This window comes from Mirounga leonina, unplaced genomic scaffold (assembly GCF_011800145.1).
Source record: "Mirounga leonina isolate KUSES-001 unplaced genomic scaffold, KU_Mleo_1.0 Mir_447, whole genome shotgun sequence".
Taxonomy (NCBI): domain Eukaryota; kingdom Metazoa; phylum Chordata; class Mammalia; order Carnivora; family Phocidae; genus Mirounga; species Mirounga leonina.
In genome coordinates, this window is record NW_023270757.1 from 4,409,429 (window position 1) to 4,415,772 (window position 6,344).

At 46.7% G+C, this 6,344-nt stretch overlaps 1 long non-coding RNA gene across 2 annotated transcripts in view; it reads right to left on the reverse strand.

Annotated features, from left to right (window-relative positions):
• The window catches only part of LOC117999046, a 29,342-nt gene that overhangs the window by 21,882 nt on the left and 1,116 nt on the right, over positions 1-6,344 (reverse strand). The window contains exon 2 of one of the 2 annotated variants that reach the window (XR_004676188.1): positions 745-800. This is a non-coding gene — a long non-coding RNA (uncharacterized LOC117999046). Of the gene's footprint in view, positions 1-738; positions 801-6,344 lie in introns of both variants that reach the window. The other variant, XR_004676189.1, reaches the window with a different exon arrangement.

A 6,344-nucleotide genomic window follows, 5' to 3' on the forward strand; every position in this document is an offset into this window, starting at 1 on the left:
GTCATCTGGGCAAAAATGTTCTTTTCAAATATGTCCTTTAAGAAAAGCAAGAAAGGAGAGTGCAAGAGATTGAGAGGAGAGGAATAATGCAAAGAGGGAAGGGAAGTTAAAGGGAAAGGAAAAGAAAAAAGGGAAAAAACCTCCTAAATCTTGTAATGTTTTAGGAGGGCTTATTAGAGTGAAAATTAAGTGTCATACAGAGCTCTGCTCCAGTATTGATGGCCTTTATTCAAAGAGCCATCACCCTGTAAACTCACTTTAACAACTCCCTTCAGATGAAATATAAAAATTAAAGACATTTACAACACAGCTTAGTAGCAGATGTAGTCGTCCTATTGGGGCTTAGATCAAATAGTGATGTAAACCCCAGCAGGATAACAGGTCTTATGAAAAAGTCCTTAACAACAGCCCCCAAAAATCTTGGAAATCTTACAAAACATGTTTCCCATTCTCTCCCAACCTCAAGGGTCCCCCTCCTTCCCCCAGCCCCTCCCGTGATCTGCTAGACTCCTTTTCCATCGTCATCCTTGTCTGGAGTTCTTATGAGTCACTCTACACTTAGCAACTGGACCAAAAAAGAAAAAAAAAAAAAAATCTGGTTGGGCTTCTGGTTATCTTCTCCATCTAGTCATCTGCCTCCATCATTAACTGGGGGAGCACCAGGGTGAGGGATGTGCTGAGCAGTCTGAGAAAAAGACTGATATGTACATATAGCTCAAATGGAGATTGAGGTCTGACCTTCACCTTGGTCTGTTCTTCCCCATTTGCGTCTCCTTCTTCTTCGGCTCTCATTTTTCCACCTAGAGGAACCCGAAAAGAGATTTCCAATTTGATTTAGAGGCTGGGTCCTCACTAGTATGGGAAACATTTATATCTGTTATATTGTAACAACCGCAGGTGGGGGCCTTCTCCCCAGTCTACCCTTTCTAAAGAAGCCTTTCTTTCTTTTTTTTTTTTATTCTTATGTTAATCCCCATACATTACATCATTAGTTTTAGATGAAGTGTTCCATGATTCATTGTTTGTGCACAACACCCAGTGCTCCATGCAGAATGTGCCCTCCTCGATACCCACCACCAGGCTAACCCATCCTCCCACCCCCCTCCCCTCTAGAACCCTCAGTTTGTTTTTCAGAGTCCATCGTCTCTCATGGTTCGTCTACCCCTCTGATTTCCCCCACTTCATTCTTCCCCTCCCGCTACAAGAAGCCTTTCTTGAGGATTTATTCTGGGAGCCATCTTCATCCATCCACCCACACCACGCACCCATTCACGTGCTCATTCATTATTTCAAAAAGTACATTCGTGTGTCTATGACATGCCAGGCACTGGGAAGGTGCTGGAGGCATGGACATGATCGTCCTGTTGGTTATGGTTCTTTTTGTCCTTGAGCTGACATGTCCATGGACTGGCTTTGGAAAGAGAAAAAGCTTAGAGAATGAAAGTGGAGAGGTATAAGTAAGATCTATGTGAGAATTTCTGGTTGTTAGGTTCAGTTTTTCTGTGCCCCCAACTCTTAAAAATGAAGCCAATGACCTTTCTTGTCCCCACCACAGTGTATGGAAAGAGTCAAGTTGCCCTTTAGGCCCAGGGGCTTGTCCCCAGACTCCTCTTTCCTGGCAGATGATCACTTAGCCAGTGATTTGGGAGTGATGGTGTTAGATCTTTGGCCACAGCTTGGCCCTTGGACCAGACAGAGGCCAAGAGGCTGGAAAATAAAGAAGAATCTAAAGGGCCTTGATGAAAAAGAGAGCAAATCCTGACCCTGTAATGAGCTCTACTCTGAGGATAGGTCAAGGCCCCGCTTCATTGGAAGCAACCTGATAAGAAAACCAAAATAAAGTGTTATCACCTCAGCTGGCTGAACCAAGGCCAGTGAGAAAATTGTCCTAGGGAGCCCTGAAAGCAGTAAATGAGAAGCTAGCTTGGATGTCACATGGAGCTTAAGAAGGTTGGAGACATTCCAGGGCTAAGTGGGGGCCTTCTAAGGTCATGCAGTCTACAGTTTTCCAACACCCAAGCCAACATTTACAGCTTGAACTCATGCCCTCCCTGCCCTCCTCTCTTTTGCTTTACCCAAGAGATCTGCAATATGATTGGGTTGCAAATTTTGTCTGGTCCATCCCCATACCTCCCAGCAGGCTTGGCTGGATTTTGTTTCACACATGGTCTAATCTGAAAACAAACACTGGAAATCAGCTGGTAGGGTGGGAGGCCATGTTGATATGACCAATGATCAAGGAAAGTTCCCTCTCTGGATCCCTGCAAGGAATGACTTCAAAGGTACTTTCCTCACACTCACTAAGTATCCTCCTACTCACACACATACTCCACACCTACAGACGGCCACAGTCCCAGTGGATGACTTTGCTATGCTCTGGGCCATTTGGTCATAGAGGAGGCAGCATTTACCTCCACTAATGCAAGGTCAAGTCTGTGAAGAGAATGTGTGCTTATGTAAAGAACCAAAGAAGATAATAGTTGCAGCCTATGTCACAGGCATGGACTAATCTTCGATTAAATAATGATATTCAGATGACATTTCTTGGCAACTGGCAGACCAGCTGGAAAAATAAGTCAAAATTTCCACAGAGAATAGACCGTTTTGCCATCCAAAGCTGGCCAAGTACAAACAACAAAGGTTCTAAATACATGTGAATAAAAGGTCCCAGCTCTCTGGCTTGCAAAGGGGCTCCCTTTTCTCCTCACAGAACTGCACATACGAGCGTGCACATATGTGTAAAGTGCACATGTGAATTTAATATCTGCTGCATCCAATTGTCTGTCCTCTTCCTCCTGGGTATTCTGACCCTTGAAACTTCCTAGTCCAGCTTTTCATTTTTCAGATGAGGAGACAGAAATCCGAAGAGCTGAAGAGCTTGAAGGACTTGCCCGAGGCTACACAGCAAGCCAGGAGTCTTGACTCTCATTCCAGTGCTCTTTTGAGTACAGTCTGACCTCCACAGAGCTGATTGGTGGAATCTGTAAGCACCCATCATGGGATGCATGCATGTGTGCAAGAATCAGCGTCATTGGGCTGATGTCTTAAAGGTACATGTGTATGACATGACCTGATGGGAAAACTCCAGCTTGGACCTAGTCTAATGTCCGAATCCCAAAAGAGAATGGTGGAGGCCCTGATGCAGGGACTATTTACACAGAGGCTGGTGGAGTCAAGGGAAGCTGACAAGGGATGGGGCAGAAACCCATGTGCAACAGTAGAGAGCTCTTCTGGTCCTTAGACCAGAAGGAGGCCAGTAGAGGGAGAAGTTTCCCAAACCCAAAGAGAGGTTGGGTTGCTCTCTTGGTTGGGGGGCTCAGTCAACCAAGGTAGCCTGCCTGGCGGAAGCTGCGAATCAATACTGTGACCTCCCCCTTCCCCATTCTCTCAACTCCTACTTGTGCCTCCCATTGCATGAAGCCAACAGGAGCTAAAGGCAGGGGGGCCAGGATGTGGGCCATAAGTTGGGCCTCCCTGTGGAAGAGAGTGGTGATTGGGTCTAGAGGAGCAAATAGAATATCCTGCATGTCTGGGTTCAAATCTCAAGTAGCTTTGCTACTTACCATGCTGTGACTTGGGATAAGTGACACAATCTTCCCTTGGATTCCTCGTCTGTGAGATGGTTATAATGCCACCCACCTTGAGAGGTGAAGTGACTGGTAGGGCTGCTGTACGTGCAGCTCTGAGCTCAGTGCCCATCACTCCTGGTGCAGTTTTCTCTCCTCTCAGGAACACCAGAGGCTCCTGGACAATTTGGCAATAGAAACCCGAAGCCTTACACTTTTGCAGACCTTCTGATCCAGCAATTCTGCTTCTAGGAATTAGTTTCAAGGAACGAATCTGGCCCATGCACAAATTTATAATGCTTTTTGCCACCCCGCTACTTAAAATGTGAAAATTGGGAGCAGATTTACTGTCTATATCCATCAGGACTCCTAGATGCAAACAACAGAAACGGATTCTGGATGAGTTAAGCAGAAAAGGAATTTATCGAAGTAATACGGGATGACTCACAATTGCCAGAAGAGGCCAGGTTGCCTTGGTGGCTGAAAACAATTAGCCTTCTCCTCTTGCACACTCAAGCTCGTGGCTGATAATTTGTGAGCAGCAATGTATAAACCATGCCCCAGACACCCAGTGTTCATACCAAATTGTGTGGGCAAACCATCTTGTCCCTACCACCCGAAGTCATGTTTCGTGGGCAAATTCCAGATGCACCAGCAGAATGAGGGAGATGTGCTTAGTAGCAGCACTTGTGGAAAAGACTTGAAGAGGTTGGTCACCAGCAAGCTCCACACCAAGCCCAGACTGAGGTTCTTAAAGGAGCCAGTCAGCCCACTCCAGTTCACAAAGGCGGTCACAGATAGACTACAGGGATCGTGGGGGAAAGTGGACCCAGTGCTGGTACTTTGACCCCAACCTGCCTGTGCCTAGAATGTTGATGCCCAGGTTCCCTTTACTGGGCCTGTTTGCCCACCCAGATGCTCTGTGGGCTATTGACAGCTCACAGCTGCCCACCTTCTCCACTGAGTTGACTGAGGGAGTGCCTTGCCTGGGCAAGGTTTCTTCATCCTCTGACCCCAAGGATCTGGCAAAAGCCAGACTTTTCTCCTCTCTTTTCCTTCTTTAATTTTCCTTCCTCTCTCCCTTATCAGTTTTCCTTGAGGAGCACCACCCCCTTGATAAATCAGCCGTACTCAATCCTTATCGCAAGCTCTGCTCCTAGGAAAACGGGCCGAAGTCATTGTCTGACTTAGATTTATGTCTGGCCTTGAATTCCGTCAAGGGATTTGTGCTTGGGGCCTGGTTTCTGCCCTCATTTGGCTCCCAGGCCCTGCTGTCACCAAGCCCAGCGTGATAGTGAAGGAGAAAAGGCTTACAGTGTTGTGGGAAGGATAGACATTCATGCAGGGGTGCGATTTTGTTTTGGTCCTCTCACAGAGGAGCCAGATCTCAAATGATCAGACTGGGGTGCCTCTCCCTCTCGTGACCCCCCAGCACCCCGTGTCTACCTCTATTGTCACATACACCAATCACACTGTTGTGTGTGTTTTGTTTTGTTTTTTTATAATACTCTGCTTTCTCGTCTTTCTCCCCGATGAGCCTGAGCTCTAGAGCGAGGAAAGTCTCAAACTCAGAAATGGAAGTGATTGGCATTATTATTGACAGGCACACAGGTAATCTTCGTCAAGTGAAAGCAAGAATCTTCAGAGGACAGGTCTCCCCCAACTCAGGGGGTCAGTACTGATCTTTGGGGAGAGGGGATTTACCCCCAAAGCCAGGCTTGGTTATCAGAGTGGCCCATAGATGAGCTTGGGCTGAGAAATGAATGAGCGCAGATTCTCATTACCTACAAGTCATTAAGTTATGATTTGAAAAAAGGGAGAGAGGAAGGCATGAACATCTGTAAAGGGATACAACATCTGTATTCGGCCATGCACAGCTACCACGCTGGCCCACGGGGCCACCTTTAATGAACAGCATATGTTATGGTTTCTGCAGACCATATTGTATACCTGCTTTGTGCAAAGCATTACACAACACAAAGGCGATTTCCGTTGCGGTCCCTGCCCCCAAGGACCTCACAGTTTCAAAGTAAACAGGCGGTTATAGAATGGATAATATTTATTGAGTGTTCACTATGTAACAGGCGTGGTTCGAGACACTTCACATGTATTAATTCATTTAATTCTCACTGCAACTGTCCGAGATAGGTAATCCTACAAGGGTAAAAACTGAGGCTCAGAGAGGTTTATTAACTTGCCCAAGAAGACAGCTCCAGAGTGGGAGAGCCAGGATTTGAACCCACACGCTTTTAGCTCCAGAGCCCCTCAGCACTCAAACCCAGAGAATGCTCTGGGCCATTTAGTCAAGAGGAGGCAGTATTTACCTCCAGAATGAGGAGTGCTGCAAAGAGAAGTGACTGAATTACCACAACAAGCCCACTCTTCTTACAGAAAACCTTTACTAATGTCCTACTGGCTCACCCAAATCACCGCGTCCAAAATGAAAAGCGTGCATCCTTTCCCTTGATCGTCTGCCCCTTATCCTCGTCCTTCTGGCCAACCATGTCTCTATCAATGATCTCAATCCAGGATCTCAGAGCTGTCCTCCATCCTTCCTTCTCCCATGTCACCTGTCACGTCTACCTGCTTGCTAGGTCTGCTGGATTTCACATCAGGCAGAACTCCATAACTCAGCCCCTTGTCCCCACGCTCCCGGCCCCCAATTGCTGGGATCACTGCAGTGTCCCCGGTAGCTTCCCGACCCCGCTCCTTCCCCTGTCGATGCCCGTCTTTTATTTATTTATTTATTTATTTATTTATTTATTTATTTATTTATTT